The sequence below is a fragment of the Stigmatopora nigra genome, chromosome 7 (assembly GCF_051989575.1).
Source record: "Stigmatopora nigra isolate UIUO_SnigA chromosome 7, RoL_Snig_1.1, whole genome shotgun sequence".
Classification (NCBI taxonomy): Eukaryota; Metazoa; Chordata; class Actinopteri; order Syngnathiformes; family Syngnathidae; genus Stigmatopora; species Stigmatopora nigra.
Genome location: NC_135514.1, coordinates 3,265,939 through 3,285,000, shown reverse-complemented (window position 1 = coordinate 3,285,000; position 19,062 = coordinate 3,265,939). Strand labels below are relative to the sequence as shown.

General features: G+C 37.7%; 1 long non-coding RNA gene across 3 annotated transcripts in view; it reads left to right on the top strand.

Moving 5' to 3' along the window:
- LOC144199288 (uncharacterized) overlaps positions 1 to 19,062 on the top strand; it is an 85,150-nt gene that overhangs the window by 50,934 nt on the left and 15,154 nt on the right. For all 3 annotated transcript variants that reach the window (XR_013326880.1, XR_013326879.1, XR_013326881.1), the window contains exon 3: positions 688 to 811. This is a non-coding gene — a long non-coding RNA (uncharacterized LOC144199288). The remainder of the gene's footprint in view (positions 1 to 687; positions 812 to 19,062) is intronic.

Genomic DNA, 19,062 nt, shown 5'->3' with positions numbered 1-19,062 from the left:
TATATATATATATATATATATATATATATATATATATATATATATATATATATATATATATATATATATATATATATATATATATATATATATATATATATATATATGCAGTTTATTTGAAGTAAACTAGTAATTTTCTCTTCATTCTTTAGTCTCACTCTTCAGTCCACTTCATGTTTAAAAGTAGCCTCTTGCACAACTTTCTCATCTCCCGCGTGAGCCATCAATCAAACTTTTATTGAAATCATTTAAATCTTTCCATGATCTTAAGTAAAACTATTTCCGCTCACCTTTATGTTTTTATGCTCTGTGAATACTCAAATTAGGCACTATCTTGCCAGCAGCCCATAAAAAGTGACCTTGAAATCAATACTTGGATGAATAAAATACTTTCTGTTTCTAATTTATATTTGTATTATTGTTTGTGGCTTCCTCGGAATCAACTAAAAGGTCTGTTTTTAATGTTTTGAAATATCAAAATGTTTCAACAGAAAATGTACTTCTGCCAGTAAAGGGTTAGGCCTATATGCATATGGAAAGTATTAGCATTAGAGTACAATTACACAATAATGAATTCTAAATCCCTAGAATCTAACTAATGTGAAAGTTTCTAATTTAATGATCAGATGTGTGAACGTTTGAGTCCCATTTTGCCAGACCTCTGATGTTCGTTGTTTGTTTTTGCAGGGCTTCTGCGCAGCTTCTACAAAGCAGTTGCCTCAGCTGGATTTATCCACAACACCTGCTCACACTACATGCATAATAACAAAGAGTGAAACAAGACCATGGCTGGATTTGAAGACTATCTCAGGTATAGGGGTAGAATAGTTGTATTAATATTTTCGTGTCACACGCCAAGTGAAAGTAGTATGCACCCATGCTGAGTGTGTCAAGAGTTCAGTTTTATAACATATGCATATGGCTCAATAGAGTTTACATAATACCCTAAGAAATCTTATCTCATTTTCTGAACCACTTTATCCTCATCATGGTTGCTAGTCATTAGTGTTTCAGCTGGCAGAAGGATCGAATTCATAGACAGTATGTGTATTCATGTGCATGATTCCGACCAAGTTGCTAGAATTGTTCGGGTTCGACTTAAAACTCAGGTGTCAAAGTGAAGGCCGGCGGGCCAAATTCGGCCCGCCGTATCATTTTGCGTGGCCCAAGAAAGTAAATCATGAGTGTCAACTTTCTATTTTATGATGAAATTCAAATGAATATTGTAGATTTTTCCTGTGTTTCCACATTTTAAATGCATAATTGCAAACAATTTGTACTAATTTTAATGTCCAAAAATGATCTATTGATTAGCACAATCGAGAAAGCTATCAATTTATTAATCGATTAATTTTGGCAGCCTAGTTGGAAGACATAACGGCCATTCAGATGTAATTGAAACTACCACGTGGCCCGCGACAAAAAAACGAGTTTGACACTCCTGATTTAAAAGGACAAAGAGGGTAATGGCTCCTTCGTCAGGGTAAACGAAGATAGCTCATATAAATGCAATGATAGACTATTGTTAAATGTGAAACTGCTTTGCTGGCACTATATAATTCACACCAATTCCCTCTATAATTCACCCCAACTTCAGAGTGCATCTCTCCACCCACTGTGTATTGGAGTTTTTTAATTATTAAGCATTTCTTAATACCTGCTTGAATGTCATTGCTAATGCCTTTGGCAAAAGTGAATACAATTGATTTACATACTCAACAGTTAATATTTTCTACAAACCTTGCCTAAAATTTAAGTTTCCTGGCAGATGAACAGCACATATTTATCTGACCAAATGAATACATTTCAGACTATAAAACTGACCTAAGATTTAAATCACAAAACAAGACATGGGATCATGTGGAGACATCGTGTCAACAGTAGCTACTGTCAAAAATTATGTGCATTCAAATTGGCCAGCGAATGACAGTATGTAACCAATTAGTAAGTCCAAGGTTAATTTACCAAACAGCCCCTTTTGCGGTAGCCTTGAACGACATTCCCATGTAACTCAAAGTCAGGATAGCAATAAATGCTGTCAGTAGGTCTGAACCAGTCCAGAAGTTGAAGAATCATTGTCTCACTCGAGCTTTAGGCATTCTCACAAAATCTAGAAGCAACAGTCTGGTCAGTGTTTCTCTGCCAGACTTCCGCGTCTGTTGGCCAGGCACCAACATGCACGCAAATACAAATAGACAGACACACATAATACAGATTGCGAATGACATACCACACCCTGCAATCGGTTGAAATGTATGCGTTCCGTATCAAAGGTACAATTGATAGCAAATGACCAAAATGATCCAGGTTTTACACAAGTGTAGTCTTTAACCATTAGAAACGCCACACAGAAAGAAGGTTGGCTGTGGGTAGGAGAGAATGATGACCCCTTACTTGGGGAGTTGACCTTCAGATGACTGGCAGATGTAGGTCAGGCGAACAAGAAAAAGTAGGTCAGAGAGGTCATGCTGGGATTAAAGACTAGCAGGGTGGGTTGCATTTTTACCCAACAGGAAAATTTCAATGATTTGGAACCCCTCCTTCAGAATACCTCCAAATACGATCGCTGACTTCTTGACCTTCCACTGTCCATACATGCTTAAAATGATGAATTACGAACATGTATTAAAACAACATATGCCAAATAAGAAAATAACACATTCGGGTCCGCAGACTTTGCTGATGTTTTTGTTTCAATAAGGTGTAACAAACAGAAGTACAGTGAAAAATGACCAGAACTAGAGAACTGGTCTCATGACTTTTTCTAATATATACCTACATCTCATCTCATGTCATTTTCTGAACCGCTGGTATGACACCATGGCAACAGTTAATAATAGCACCACGTGCTTTACAATACTACTATACTGTACTACATATTCCATCTATTAACACTTTCTATTTGGCAAGAGCATACCCCAAAAGGCCTTTCATTACTCACATGTTCCTGTGACATCACAAAGATTTCCAAAGCAGTAGGCTCTGTTCCGTGCCAAATAAAAAGTAATGTAAATGTCGAGTGTAAGAGCATCTTGCAACTTTAGGATGGAGAAAAAGATTATATCGGGCTATTTATTAGTTAATTGTGAATTTATCAAAAGTACTAAAGCAGAAGAAATGATTCATTTTTATGTAACCATGTCTGCTAAAGTTTTTCAGTGAGTGCAGCCAAGCAACACATTGTATTTATGAACTTTTTTTTTTTTTTTAGGCAAATAGAAATTGACCAAAACTCAAGGCCTGCTCCTCCCCAAATTTGACCTTGTGATTTGATTTTACAGGCAAGGTGCATTCAATCTTGTCACGGTCAAACTGGTAATCAAAGAACAAAAATATAACGAAAAAAAGCACAATCAGTCAAGAGAGATGTCTCTTGAGTGATGGAAGAGACAGACGTGCAAAATGAAAATTACAAAGGAAAAAGATGTTTAAACATTTGAATTCCTGAGATGATGTTGTAAAAACATGAATCTACTTAATCTTTATTTACCCAAGTAAGATAATTATGACCAGATTCTTAAACTTGAGTAACTGAAACAAAAAGAAAAATGAGGATTGGGGAAGAAGGGGGCTTTGGGAAGCATCTCTTTCTAAACTTTGTGTTCAAGGTAGGAGAAGCTTTGGTCTTTGCCAGAGGATGAAATTAAATACAATGGAAGGAAGACAAGATGGCCTGTTTCCATCAGGATATTAGGTCATGATATCCCTTGATGTTTCCTAAATAATTGGATGCATTTTCACTGCAAGAACATCAAGTTTAATTCACAAATAGGTTCATACATTCCAAAAATATTGACAACTGTGTTTGTATGGTATGAATAAGTGCTGTACTTTACACAGGTGCTTGTTTGCTCAAAGTGAAAACCAAGATAACTCAAATGTTTTCAAAACCTTGAATTGCCAAACCATTCAAATCTGCCAGCTGTTGCAATGTTTATGATATGTTATGTACTTCATTCAGAACACTGAACTATTAGCTTCACTCATCAAGCATAGAAATATATAAATGTTAAATGATGAAAAGAACAAGTCAATCCAAGGCCCAAGTTGCTGCTCTAGTTTACAAGTCATGTAAGCAAAGGCATAACATGCCAAGACAAAAAGCACACTATGCCAACTGGTGTTGTTTAAACTAAAGTAACAAAGTTGAAGCATTGTTGTAATATCCACATATATTCATCGTAGTGACATTTAACTTTGAAGCTCGACACCACTGAGAATGCCTGCCAACCAGTTTGGGGTCTAAAACGTCACTTTTTATAAGAGCCAAAGTGCAATGCCCATTTTAACGATGATCTTAATGAAGACAATCTGTATCAAACATAGTTTGCTTCCACTGTATTCAATGTGCTGTAAACCAACAACAAAAAAACATGATGGTTAAGTTTAACTGTGTTTGCTAAAACCATTGCTAAAACGATGATTTATTGGCACTTTGCGATGGGCCTGACCTTAGAAGTTTAGAAAGACAAAAAGGTTTCTTTGTTATGATTAATGCATTTCCTAAACCAACTAAAATGTTCCATCCATGTGTTTCTGTGTTTGTTATGCATTGTTTCAGCTGTGTCCATGGCTAGTTTGACAATAGAGACCGATGAAAATCGATAATGCTCCGAGAAAAGTCCCACATGAACTGAGAAGTTACTCAGAATGTCATTAAAACAAGCTTTTGGGACCATAGCATACATTAAAATGTTCATTGAGGTTTGAGAAATTTCCCTTTCTCTCTAAATAAATGTGAATGTAAATGTCCAAGTCTGAGCTGCAGTGTGCAGAGTGATATATGGTACGCTCTCTGTGCAAATGTCCAACAGAAGTAATAAAAATACATAATGTGACGAGAGGGACTACAGCATTTCCAAAGCTAAATCTTAAGAGAAAATAAAAAGCAAGATTATTCCCACAGTTTTCCTAAATTATTATTTCAAATGTCACTAATCTCACATGCACTTCAGATCCAGGTTATTCACAAAGGTCACCCGCCGTTCAGGTGACATTATATTTTATCATCTCCACATTCATCATTCACAGACATCCTTACACACAAATATGTTTGTATCATGCAAATAAAATATTAGAGTAATTGCATTATTTTCTAGAAAAACAAGTTTCTGTCCACAGATTACTAACAAACAGTCCATTTATTGTAAATTAGTTGATTTTAATACATTTCTTTCCTTGTGGACCCCTGCAGTAAATAGTTAAGTGTGGCTTACCCATAAGCAAATATGTTAGTTTCATACATTTAAACTCTACTTTCATGTGATTGATAATCAGCTAATTATTCAAACTACAAATCTGATAATATCCATGTATTTAAACTTCTATATCATCCTTATTTATAATGATGCATCTAATAAGATAATGAATGAATTGATGAGGGTGTTTTAGGACAAACACTTTTCTTTCTTCTAACCATGACCACAATTAAGGCTGATGCAAGTGAAAGATAGGATTTTAAATATTATAGAGTAGAAATGGAGATAGCAACAGGAGTTCCAAGGAAGTGCAGGGCTGGGGAAATCGAAACCATATGCAGTTGCATAAAGTCTGTGTCAACATCTCTTTCTAAGAAGGAATAAAGCAGGAGAGTGGTTAGGGGGTACACTCGGGATAAGTGGAAATAACAACTAAGTCAGCAAAGTTTTTTTGAATCCCAAAACCTCCTTGTTTGAGACCATACCATTGTATTAAAATACACTAGGGAGTGCAAAGCAAATGGCATTATTAAGTGATATAGCCCTTCTGTGACTCTTAGGTTTTCATTTCAAATTATAAATACACAAAAATAAATTACATTGTGATGTTTGTATGAAAACAAGCAGTTTCGTGTATTCTGTAACATGATTCACAACGTCCCAACTTTCTGTAACCAGAGTTAAAACTATCAAAGACTTTAAAATTTACAGCACCCAAAAGATATGACATGTCAATGAATTGACGAAAAAAGCCTTATTCAGTATAATCGCTTCTGTTTACTTTTGGGACACAGAGACCAACTTTGGCAGAATATTTTTTTGGTATGACAATATGAGATTTAAATCACTGGCCTTGTTAGCGGAAGTACTATTCCTGGTATTATGACAGTACTCAGTATGACTGGGCAACTACTCAAAGCTTCCTTGAATATGTTTCGTCCCAGGCTTCTGGTTCTTTATTTCTAACCATCAATGAGAATGTCAATGAACGTACTTTGTGAAGAAAGTAATAAGTGCTGAGCTATTTTGAAAATGAGAGAAAAAATACGATGCAATTCAGATGTGTACAGGCTCGTGTATTTTGTTGATCATGTTCAACAAGTAGCAAGTCATTCATTCATTTTATGAACCGATTTAGACCCTCTGATTGACTGGGCAACTGTTCCGGCTCATCCGAGCTTTTTGCCCAAAGTCAGCAATAATGACTCCTGTAAGAACAATCAGTACAGAAAATGGACAAAAACTTATTCAAGTGCTTGCAAAGAAAGCAAAGAGAAAAGTCAAGTTTGTAAATTTGTTTTGCTGTGGATAATCTGGAAATGATGACATGAGTTCAGCAGCATTAAAGCCCATATCTCTCACATTTAGTATGCCACACACAGGATAGGTCAAAGGTGAACTTGTGCACAGGTGGTGTCCCACATGTTTTTGTAAGTTGTTTAGGAGTCGTCAACACTTTGTGACCTGACCTGTGCATAGTCACTGTTTTCTTGAAAGATTAGACACCCTCCTGCTGGGTTTGCTTCCCTGATGATTCTGAAATTGCGCCACCATGAACCTACTAATAAGTTTCGTATCAAGGGGCATGGACCCTTTTCCTCAAAACAACTTTGTCATTTAAAGCCACTCCTAATCCTAACCCATCCAGCCTACGAACAAGGTTTTTGGGATGTGAGAGAATACCAGTGTAACCGGAGAAAACACACACATGCCCATGTAAACTCCCCAAAAGATGTTTAGAATGAAAAAAAATGAATAAAGAAGGGAAAAAAGGAATTCTGTGACCATTTGCAGAACAAATTTACTCCATTCACAATAATTTCAATAATTAAATGAAAATGTACACATATACATTTAAATAATGTTGTGCATGAAGAAATTTAAACTATTTGAAAATGACTTTATTGCTCCTCAATTTGTCATATTAACACTAAACAATGCAAGTCTTTTGCTGTTTTTTTCCTATGATTATAAAGGCACCAGTCCCACTAACCTTCCAGGTATGTGCTGCAGGTAGTTTTTCTAAGATCACAGCAGAAATCCAGTTGACTTAATGAATACATCTGTACAGTCTGTGAGACATTCTAACACACTTGATTGAATGGGCATTTATTTTAAGTTAATTATCATATTATTTTTATGTATACCGTATAGTATATGCTTTTTGCAGCAAAGCAGGAAGTAGAAGAAATATTTTATTTGAAAGATGAACATGCGCACACACACACACACACACACACACACACACACACACACACACACACACACACACACACACACACACACACACACACAATTGCTGGCTAATTGTCAATACGCTGTTTCCAATTGTTTTTGAAGTGTGAAATTGAGACCAGCTGCTCAGTTAAGCAGTGGGAACAAGGAGATGTGCTGTGTGAGTATATAGTGTTGGTGCAGGGCTGTGCATTCATAAATGTGCTTGTGTGTCTTTCTGTGGTTGTCTGTGGTCTGATTTCAGGCCTGATTCATGGCTTAGTAACTGTATAAGTCCACTGAGTTCTACTACATTGGCAATTCTACAAAACGTTAATGGACAACTGGTCGTGTCAGACTAGTAAAATGTGAAAGATGACTCAGAAATGCTAGACTATGTGATCTTATCGGATAAGTATACACACATTCTTTGATATACACTTCTGTCATATAGCTGTCTTTAATTGTTTCTCTCCTGTGGACTTAAAGAGGAAATCAGAAATACAAAGGGCAAGTGTTTCCACTGGAAAATGAGGTCATGTAATGAGAGTGAATACGCACATACGTTGTATCCTAGGAGTTTCCGCCTTAGCTAATCACCAACATGGTGCAGGGTCATGGTGTCAGTCTCGGACAATGTTTTTTAGTGTAACCCACTTCTGTCTGAGTGTAATTTTAGAAGGAGGTCGAGTGGTTTCCTCATCATTCACACACCTGTGTTCTAATCGTACATATTTAAATACGTTTTCCTCCTTTTGTCAAAGAGGTGATAAGAGGTCATCATGTTGAAGATATGTTATCTTTAAACAAGAATAACAAACAATCTCAGCGTTTTAAAAAGTCCTTATCTCACCACTTTGGACATACTCTAAGCAAATGCAGCAACTCAGAAACATTGATTGACATTCTCAGACTTAAAATCTCCAAGATGCAAAGTATTAGAAAGAAGGGCATAGTTTACAGGTGTACTTTCGGCTGTCAATGCTTTGCCTCGGTATCTTATCCCCACCTTTCCTAAATGGTGGCTAATTGTTAGGAACTTGTCTTCTGATGGGTGACACAAAAAGGCCATCTTGTCTTATCTAAATGAACCAAGCCGTAGAAGATACAGCAGACATGCTTCATGGACTTTCTTTCCGACACCAAGAGTCATTTTCAGTTTGTAGTTTTGTTTTGTTTTCTGAAGTTAGGTTATATAGTCGGTGCAGTGAAAACTAAATCTAATGTCCTGATCAGAGAATAAGAACAAGGAGCAGGTGCATGTGTGTATTTTGGAAATAAAGACTAACAGTCTAACTGTTAACACATCTGGTGAACAGGTGGATTGTGAATTTAGTCTGGCGATGTGAGTGGGCTTTGTTTTACAGTAACTTTTTACTTAGAAAGCGAATGCGTATGTAACAGTCCATTTGAAATGCAAACTTTGTACAAATTGTATGTGTTTCAAAGCTTGTTTGTGTCTTGTCTGTGTGTTGTCTGAAATTGTCTGGCGACCAGTTAAGGGTGTGTTGTACTTGGCCTCACTGCTAGTTGGCTCCTAACCGGAGCAGGATATTTTCTGCATTTTCAAAGAAAAAAATAATTGACTGCTTTCATGCCATTTCATTATATTTGAGTTCGGGTGTTGAAATAATACAATCTGAGGCTAAGTCCTTACTTGCTATTAGAATTTACATTCCATTGGCCTTCCAAAAGTTCCGAAAGTATGGGATCAACATATATTTCCTAATGTTCATGTTGATATGGATAAGCATGTTTTATTTGTTAACATCAGAAAGAAGAACAGCAACCCCACTTAACAAGATTGTTCATTTTCTGATTTCACATTGGTCCAACAGAACTTGTTGCACAAGTATTTCTCTAAAACCTTTCTTAAAAACATTTCTAATGAGATGCTGAAGTTGTGCAAATGTGGCAGAGTGGTTTGTGGGATCTTTTCTTAAATTTCAGGGAACAAATCCATTTCAATAACAGCATGGTCAGTGAAAAATTAATATTTATGCTTTCTGTTATTTTCACTGAACAATAGCTTTGTTCTTTGTTTTGCTCATTGTTCCCCAATTACATTCTTATTGTCGACGTCATTGTTCAAATTTATCTCATTCTTTGCATGTCTTTCTTTTTTTTTTACAATTAGCCAGAAACAAGTAGGGGGAAAACATCTCATCTCCCTATGTTTTATGCTTTGGAAGTTTAGGTCTCATTTAATATGTCATATTGACTAGATGAAACCATGATGGTAAACCTTTGCGGTGAAAACGTGCCAGTATTTTTTTACAATTCCTATCCTACCCACACTACACGGCTCAGTAGAAATGCACCTTAAGTCATTAATTTAAATAGAATGCAGTCCCTTTAATTTTTGAACTGGTGGCCCCAGTACTCGTAAAAACCAGATTGCTTTGCACTTTGTTCATGTCATGGGGGCAACCATTTCAGCAGGTAGCTTAGAAATTCTGTCCAGTTTTAACAGTGGGATAAGACTGCATCATTGTATAAAAAAGGTGTAATGCATATCTTTGAATGACCTATCGTACTGAATTTTTTTTTTTTTTTTTTTTTGTGGGTAGGTTAACCGAATTCACACAAAAAAGTTCACACTTTGGCCCGGCGGATTAGTGGTTAGCGCCTGAACCTCACAGCCTGGGGTCCTGGATTCAAATCCAGGTCGGTCCACCTGTGTGGAGTTTGCATGTTCTTCCTAGGCCTGCTTGGGTTCCCTCCAAGTACTCTCGTATCCTCCCACATTCTAAAATCATGTTTGGTAGGCTAATTAGACACTCTAAATTGCCTCTGCGTTTGGGAGTGATTGTGCAAAGTTGTCCGTCTCCCTGTGCTCTGCGATAGGCTGGCCACCGACTGATTCAGGGTGTCTTCCACCTCTGGCCCGGAATCCAGGACCCCCAGCAAGCAAAAGGAGGATAAAGCTGTTCAGTAAATGAATGAATTAATGAAGTTCCCACTTGACAATGTTAATGCATATAATCCAAAAACTATTATTAATTTTAGGTTGGAGGGCTTGTGTCATTAAACAAAGACATTGAACTCTTTGGGGCCATCAGCAGTAGTAGTTGCACACCTTTGGGATTTTCGGTCAAGTTTCTTTATCTTTCCCCAAAAGAGATCAAGTTTGCTCCATCCTGAAGGTCTGTAACCTCCCAATTCACACACCCCTCACGTGATGGAAAACATGCACGTCCACAATCGTCATCAACTCTAGGTGACTCATGAGTCAGTTTGACCCACCCACGCTGCCGATACGTGGGGGTTCTGGGACCATCTATCATATTGCGACTCTCTTTGAGTCAGTGGGAGAGCATAAACGGTTGCCCAAACAGATGAGCAATCTGATTTGTAGGCTGTGGGTAGGTGTTCTTTTTAGTGTGCTGGGAATTTGCTTGACGTTTGGTCAAATGTACATTTTAGTATCGGCTTTTCATTATGGGCCAGTTTTGTTTAACAGTGTAAGGAAGTCTAGTGTCCCTATCTCACTCTTAATTCTCTTAATTTGACTTTTTATTCAACATTCTGCTGAAGCAAATTAAATTGCGATATAGTCAATCCTTGCTCAGTGAAGTATTACATGTCCATGGCATCCTGCAACAGTAGCAACTGCCTTAAAATGTTTGAAGCCAAATGCTTTCACTTTAAAGACATCGTTCCTCCTCTTGAATTGCAATCGCTTACTTTGCAATGAATGAAAGTTCCATGGATGAAAATGCTAATGACTGAAATCCAGCTGCAGAAAAGAGTTGTGTTCATCATATTATTAGAAGTCATAGGTTAAATATACAGTACTATTTAGAATGAAACATTTTCATTCAATCATTAATTTTCTGAACTGCTTTATCCTCATTAGGTTACAGGGGGGCCTGATCACTCGGGTGTAAAGCCAAATGGGTGTTTTGTTGTAATTTGCTCTGATGCAGTCAGTCCTCCTGTTGAACAGGGGTGACTATATTCCCGTCACACAAACATAAAACGTGTGCATATGGGAAGAATGAACAGGACATCTGTTGTGCTTTTATTTCTGCTACACCTAAAAACACAGATAATTGTCAGGGACAACAGGTGCACAGAAGAAGGTTTCAACTGATCACATAGGAGAGCTCAAACAAAACACCAGGGACAACCACATTTGACTTCACTGCTATTATATATCCAATTGTATTAATTTTTTGTAATTTTTAGTGGAAAATACAAATCACACATTCCAACATTCCAAAAACATGCATGGTAGGCTGATTGGACACTCTAAATTGCCCTTAGATATGGTTGCGAGTGCGAATGATTGTCCGTCTCCTTGTGCCCTGCGATCGGAGTCAGTTGGGATAGGCTCCAACCCCCTCCGTGACCCTAATGAGGATAAAACGGTTCAGAAATGAGATGAGATGAGATGAGTGATAATATCAATATTTAACTATGGTTACACCAAAAATCTGTTCATGTAATGAAGTGCTTTACTAATTTTTGTTAGTTCATTACATTGATCCTAGTTTGATCTTAATTCATCATCAACATTAAAGACCATATTCATATCGAGCCACATAAACTTTGTCTTGTCAGACTTTGTAGCTCTGAACCAAGATTGCAACACCATTTAATCCTCTGCTCCTTTTTGCAATTTATGAAGCCACACACGCACTGAAAGGCATAAGCAACATAAAAAATACTCTTCAAATGTAGAGACGACCTCATGTATTGCCATGATCATAAAAAAAACATCATCCCACCCTTTTCTTTGTAAACCCCCTGAAGCTAGTCTCAAATACACAATTGCGTAGCATCATGACAAAAAACAGCAGCATAGAGACCAACATGATGTAAAATATAAACAATGAAGATGTTGCTACACCATTTTTTTGGGGTCACTAAACACACAAAACATTTTACATCATGTTTGAAATAGGCTAAGTCATGAGACAACTTTGTGATTATGATCTTGGAAACAGGTGATTTCATCATGAATGTTTGTTTTCACATTGGAGATCGGAAATCTAATTTATTTGTTTTTGAGTTATTGTTTGTTTTAGTTCATTTACAGTTAAGCTTGTTCACTTGGCAGCCTTGCCTATTTTAATAGGCACGGGCGCTCATTGGCCAGTGGTTGTAGTTATGAAGCAGATCTTGTACTGAGGATGAGGAGGGCTTTATTAGATTTTCTGCATGCGTACAACTGTTTGAACCAGTTATCCTAACAATGGTTGCAGGGGTTCTGGAGCCTAACCCAGCTAACAACGAACACTAGGCGGGGGACACTAAATCAGTGACCAGCCAATCACAGGGCACAATGAAACGGACGACCATTCATGCTCACACTGTTACCGACCCAATGTTGACTGAAAACTCAGAATATCATGGCAAATGATGGAAATTGTCCTTTATATTTTGAGGACAGATGTTTCCATTAAATCGTCCATTTTTTTTGGGTATATTTAGGTTTGTGGGGAACTAGAGTCGGTTGCTTGCTGACTTCAGCCGAGAGGTAAATTGCATGCTGTGTTGGGTCCAGTTTGAATCTAATTTTTACGGGTAAATACAGACTAAGACTCACAATCACATTTACTCTTATATGGACAATTTAAAGCAGGGGGAATAGTGAAGGTCTAATATACACTTCTGAAAGTGCACACATGGTATGAATGAAGGCATGAATATCAATATGCACCATGCTGTTTCTATGAACTGCAAATGTTAACAAGTTCGAATTAACACTGTTTCCTAAAGATTTGTAACACAATATTTAAATATTAAGTTTTAAGCTTTAACTTTTTTTCTTAATAAGTTTAAAGTATTTTTCTCTACGTTTTTTTTAATTTTTTTTATATTTAGTATAATTATATTTCAGTAAAAGATCAGAGTGCTAAAGTTATCGGTTTGATTTTTATGAAGACCACAGAAGCTTCATTGCGAAGGATCCTGCTCAAAAGAAGTACAACACATTTGTAAGAATACACTTTTTCTCTTGGACAAAAGGTTCTATGTAGTTGTAAAACATTAATTAGATTTTTCTTTTGGATGAGATTATTCAAAGTCATCTCTTATTCTGATTTATGAAATCAAAACTCAGGAGGTTTTTTAGCTTCCAAGTACAAGTAGTAAAAAAAAAGCTTTTTGGCTGTGTTGGTAAGCAGAGACTCTTTTCCATCTTATGGTGTTCATAAATTAGCAGGGTGGGTATTGGAAAAAAAGTGCTATAATCACAGTACTTTCTATTTCTTGGTCTAGGATTAATTGATGTCATATAGTGATCTATCCAATAACATTACTACTTGAGCGTATGCCTTAGCCAGCCAGACCTTTGGGTGTAAATTTAGCACAGTAGGTGCTGATCTGCCACATTAGCTTGTAATTCCTTTCTGGACTTTATTTTTAGTTATTCAAAATCCATCTGTCCATTTTTAAATACTTGAGCAGGGAAACTGCCATGACTGAAGAAAATAGACAATGCAAGGTAACATGATTTTAATTGATTTATATTGTCTATCAAATTGCATCAGTGGGGGACTGGGATCATCAAAATGTCTATTGCTATCTCCCTAATCTAATATGACTGCATAAATTGATTTATTTACTCATTTTCTGAACTGCTTATCCTCATCGGGGTTGTCAGGGGTACTGGAGCCTATCCCAGCTGACTTCGGGCACCGGGTGGGGGACACCCTGAATTGGTGGCCAGCCAATCACAGGGCACAAGTAGACAGACAACCATGCACACACCAACACCTAGAGGCAATTTAGTGTCCAACCAGCCTAACATGCATGTTTTTGGAATGTGGGAGGGAAACAGAGTACCCAGAGAAAACTCATACAAGCCCAGTGAGAACATGCAAACTCCACACAGGAGGACCGACCTGGGATAAAACACAGGACCCCACAAATGTGAGGCCGACACACACACCACTCAGTTGCCGGGCCGCTCAGCATGAATTCATGTGATGAGATTTTTAAGCCATCTGTCATTTTATTTTTGTAGTAAAGATTACAAACACCACTTTTTTTCATATGCTGAAACCATATTTTTTTTTCTAGAAATGTTTTCCCCCTTTTACATCAGTGTCACCGTCTCATTATTTTTACAGATGATCTCACCATCTTTTTGCTCCCTTACACCACCTGACTAGTCTGACGTATGATTAACCTAGTGTGTGTGTGTGTGTGTGTGTGTGTGTGTATGGTGCTGGGGTGCTCTAGGTCTGGAGTCCTGGGAAAAGATTGGCTGTTTAGTAGAAAGCGTGAGGTGTGTTACAGTTATGAGGTCAAAGTTTCACTTATATCCATTCCATAGCTGATGGTCCTTCCCTGAAGTTAACAAAGCGTCTGACGGAGATGGATGATCATGTCCTGGCTTATGTCCCTAAGAAGCAATTAGTGTGAATCAGTGTAATTATGGTGTTATTGCCAAGGCATTGTTAACTTTTGCAGCAATGAGCTTAACTACTGTGTGATGTGTGTTCCTTGGAACATGCTCTTGGCTTTCTGATCGGGAGTAAAACAATAATTAACAAACACTAGAATCATTATGAGATGGTTAAAATTATTGAGTGAAGATGGACGAGGATCATTAAGGCCAATGTTTAAATTTTACCAAAAGTGTATATTTGTCGACATAGTGGTCACCATCATTTTGAAATCTAGAATATGATAATTAAAATAAAAAAACATGGCACTAGAGTGTACACTTTGCATGCTTTCAACACATGCCTATTTCTTGGGACCATGACGTGGGAATTCCCAATTCTCGACTACCCTTCCACAAACACAGCCAACAGCAACAACTGTGGATGACTGTGTTGCATTCATGCTATACATTTGACTGAGCATGTTATGGGTATTTCAGTGTTTATTACCTGCATGATGAGAGAAGGCTACGGAACCTTGCTAATGCATTTGGCGTGTTGTGACAGACTTTGTGGTAGACAGATTGCAGAGCAATCGCCAATCACCTACAGTACCGGACGCAATTGTTCTCCTGTAGAAATATTTATTTTATTTTCTAAATGTACATTGATTTGCAATGCTCACATTAAAATTGTCAATGTAATTCGTAGTGTCCAAAAGATGCCCTATTGATATGAGACAACACATTGAAAAATTGCTTTTCTCTTGCTGGCATTAACTTTTAGTTACAGTTTATATACATATAAAATCATTTTCATGTGCATTTCCTTAAAAGAAACAAAATATATTTTTCAGACATCACACTAGTGTTTTATTTTGGCTCACTCATTGTGAGAACACTTCAGGCAAAGTTTTTATACTCAAGAAGAATAATTGGATCCTAAAAGTTCCTCAGACTTAAAACACATGTTCATCAGCTTCCAGTAACACACATCTGCCTTGCTGAAGTGTCAAATGTGGAATGTGCTGTTCCTATAATAAATGATAAACTTTTAAAGTAAACTGTTTACAGTAATTTACTTTCTTGGCTTGTTTTATGAATAAAGGCATAAATGGACAGAAGACAAAGAACAAACAGTAGCGTTTTGAAGGAGTGTTTTTCCAAATGCAAATCATTTCTCAGTGGTCAGTGATATACTACTTTGAAAATAATCACATTTTAAGGGGTGAATATTTTCTCATGCAAATGATTTCAATGGTCAGTCCATCTAAACACTTTGGACACTGTAATGAAAGTGGAAGTAACTTGCCGAAACATGTCAAGTAACAAAACCACCTAAAAAAAAGACCAATGTCTGATATCAACGAATCAGTCAAAATATAGATAACCACAAGAAGACAAAATGAACATGTATGGCATTGCATGGCCTTCACGGCAGGGACAAAAACAAAACCACTGAAAAAAAATGAAAACATCAGTTCCATATGATATTTCATCACCAGATGACCAGATGTGGTAGGTAGTATATATTAGTTTCAGGACCTATTAATTTTTAAGTATGAACAGCAATTCCAGACGAGCTCTTCAGACCTACAACATGAACTCCTGTCACAATATCATGATGTCTGCTGTTCAGTCAGACAAAGGTCAGGTGAAGCACAAGCTATAACTAGACAGAGCCACCTGACCTTGTTCACCTGCTGGATTAACAGTAACAAGCCATGTTTTGAGTCTGGGTAGATGGCTCCATGGCTGACTGAGCGGCACTCCAGCTGACTACCTCTGACCGCCTCTACTTCTGTCAAACTGATGTGATAGGTCATGATTATGACAGTGTTATGCTAAGGGGTCTGGTCCCATTCAAATCATGCCATCAAACTATTTTTGCTGATGTTCAGATAATGAAATCAAATGGAGGATTTTGAGGGATTGTTTCTGCAAGGGTTTTTTCTCAAGGTTAAATGTTTGCCCTGATGTTGTCATTTGCCAGGGTGGAGCTATAGTAAGGATGAGTCATGAGAGTCTCATTAAAAATATGACATCGGACAAGCTGCAACTATCTGAAAAGGGAAGTCCTAACTCGGTCAAACAGCTGGGTCAAATCAGAGTTTAAGTGTACGATGCCGCCACACCTTATATCACATGCGTCAGACACCCGCAAACCAGATTCAGCCAGAGTTCAAAACAGCATTTTTATAATTTGGTGCTTACCAATTCTAAAACAGTATATATATTCTACAAAAACATCTAAAACTGCAAAAACAAGATAGTTAGACAAAAATAGAATAGCAGTTGACACATTGTTCATCACTCTATTTCATATTCATTCATTTATCTTCCATACCACCCATCCTCGAAAATGTTGCAGGGTTGCTGGACCCTAACCCAACTGTCTTTGGGTGAAAGCCAGACTACACCCTAGACTGGTCGCCAGTCAGTCGTAAGGCACACACAGAGACAGACAACCACTCACACTGCCACTAAGTGGGAATTGAAGTCAGACTGCCTGCACCAATTGGGTAGCTTCTATTCAAGATGTGCTTGCTTGTGTGGATTTTCTCCTGGGTACTCCGGTTTCCTCCCACATTCCAAAAACATGCATGGCAGGCTGGTTGAACACTCTAAAGTGCCCCTACGTAGGAGTGTGAGCGTGAATGGTTGTCCGTATCCTCGTGCCCTGCAATAGTTTAGCCACCAATTCTGGGTATCAAAAGCCTCATGCTCAGCTGGGATAGGCTCCAGCACCCTCTGTGACCCTTGTGAGGATAAATGGTTCCGAAAATGTATGCCACAATCATGTTCTTAAGAGGCAAAAGCTGCTTTCAATTGTCTTTATGAAAGGAAATGTGGGAAATGAGAGTCATGTTGCGGTTGTCTGCGCTCACTCGCTGCTAGACCTGTGTGAGTCATTGATAAATTGATAGTGATCAATCAAGCAAGTGTGTGCGTGTGTGTTGGTGTGTGTGTGGTGGGGATGCGGGAAGATACGGGAATAATCTGAATCACCAAGGTCTGCCAAAGTCTGATAAGCAGTAATAAAAACAAATCAGGACTAGGAGCTCTTCAGCCTGTAATTAGAAACCAATAAACCATTTCACACTGGACAATAAACACACAGTAATTTCTGGCTTGTTAGAAAGAATACAATCAGCATTCATTACAACTCACATGTAGCCTCTGAGTCTCATTGCAGCACCTCTGCCACCCCTGGAGGGATATGATGCAAGCACCACTGACTAGTGTTTGTGCTTTTTTTTCTCCCGAATTTTGACCGCCAGTCTAGTGTGTGTGTATGTAATTACATACAGTACTAAGTCTCAGAGGGAGAAAGTTAAAGTGGCTTTGAAGTCCCTGTCTAACCTAATAGATCCCACAATGTGGTTTCCATCAGTACCATGAGTGTCTCTGCAGGAGGTCCAGAGCCAAGCAGTGGAAACAGTGGTAGCTGCTATAATAACAACGGTACATTGTCAGTCAAAGGCACATAAACCAAGGTTATGTGAATGCTACAAGCAAGAGGATGGAAAAGAATACAGAAAACACTGGGATTCATTTATAATATCATTGTATGCTTCCTCTTTCCTATGGGAAAACCTGAAGTTGAAAGGGGGTCAACTCTAAATTCTTAGCCTTAATCAGTTTTGATCTGCTAGCATTGAAGGGTTTTAGTTTCATAAGGGCATCATTGTTAAAATGGGTTGCCAGTTGTTGAAGATTGTGTTAGGATATGGAGTGGATGAGGCCCAGTAGGGCATTTTGTGTTTGGTTGACTTGTTCACTAGTTGATCTTTGAAGATCAAGTTCAGTTTTTTGCTCGGTACACTGTTATCTTTTGTTCAAACTCATCTTTTCCTTGCTGTCTTTTGCTTAATCGCAACTAAAACACTCCATCATTGTTTATCCTCATAAAACCCGGACTCTTGCAAGGCATGCATTTTTATTTTCGCTTTGATATTTAGGCTAAATGGGACCGGATAAGTGTAAAAACATCTTATCTTTTTACATGATGTAGTTTCTGAGAAAAATGACGGCCACATTATAAGTGAACGCCAGGCCACCGTAGTCCAAATTTTTATATTGTAGTCTTTGACTGCCAAAAAGTTGTGTGTACATGGTATTATCATTCCGTTAAAATGTTTATTTTGACATATTGAACTTCAAGCTTTAGTCTTTCCTCACCAAATTTCAACCAAGGAACAGAAGTAATCCAACTCCCTTCAAATTGTTTCCGTCTCCTCTACCATCTGTACCTGAAGCAATCTAGGGATCTGACTTCAATTTAACGTAAGACTTATGGCTGTTTACGAA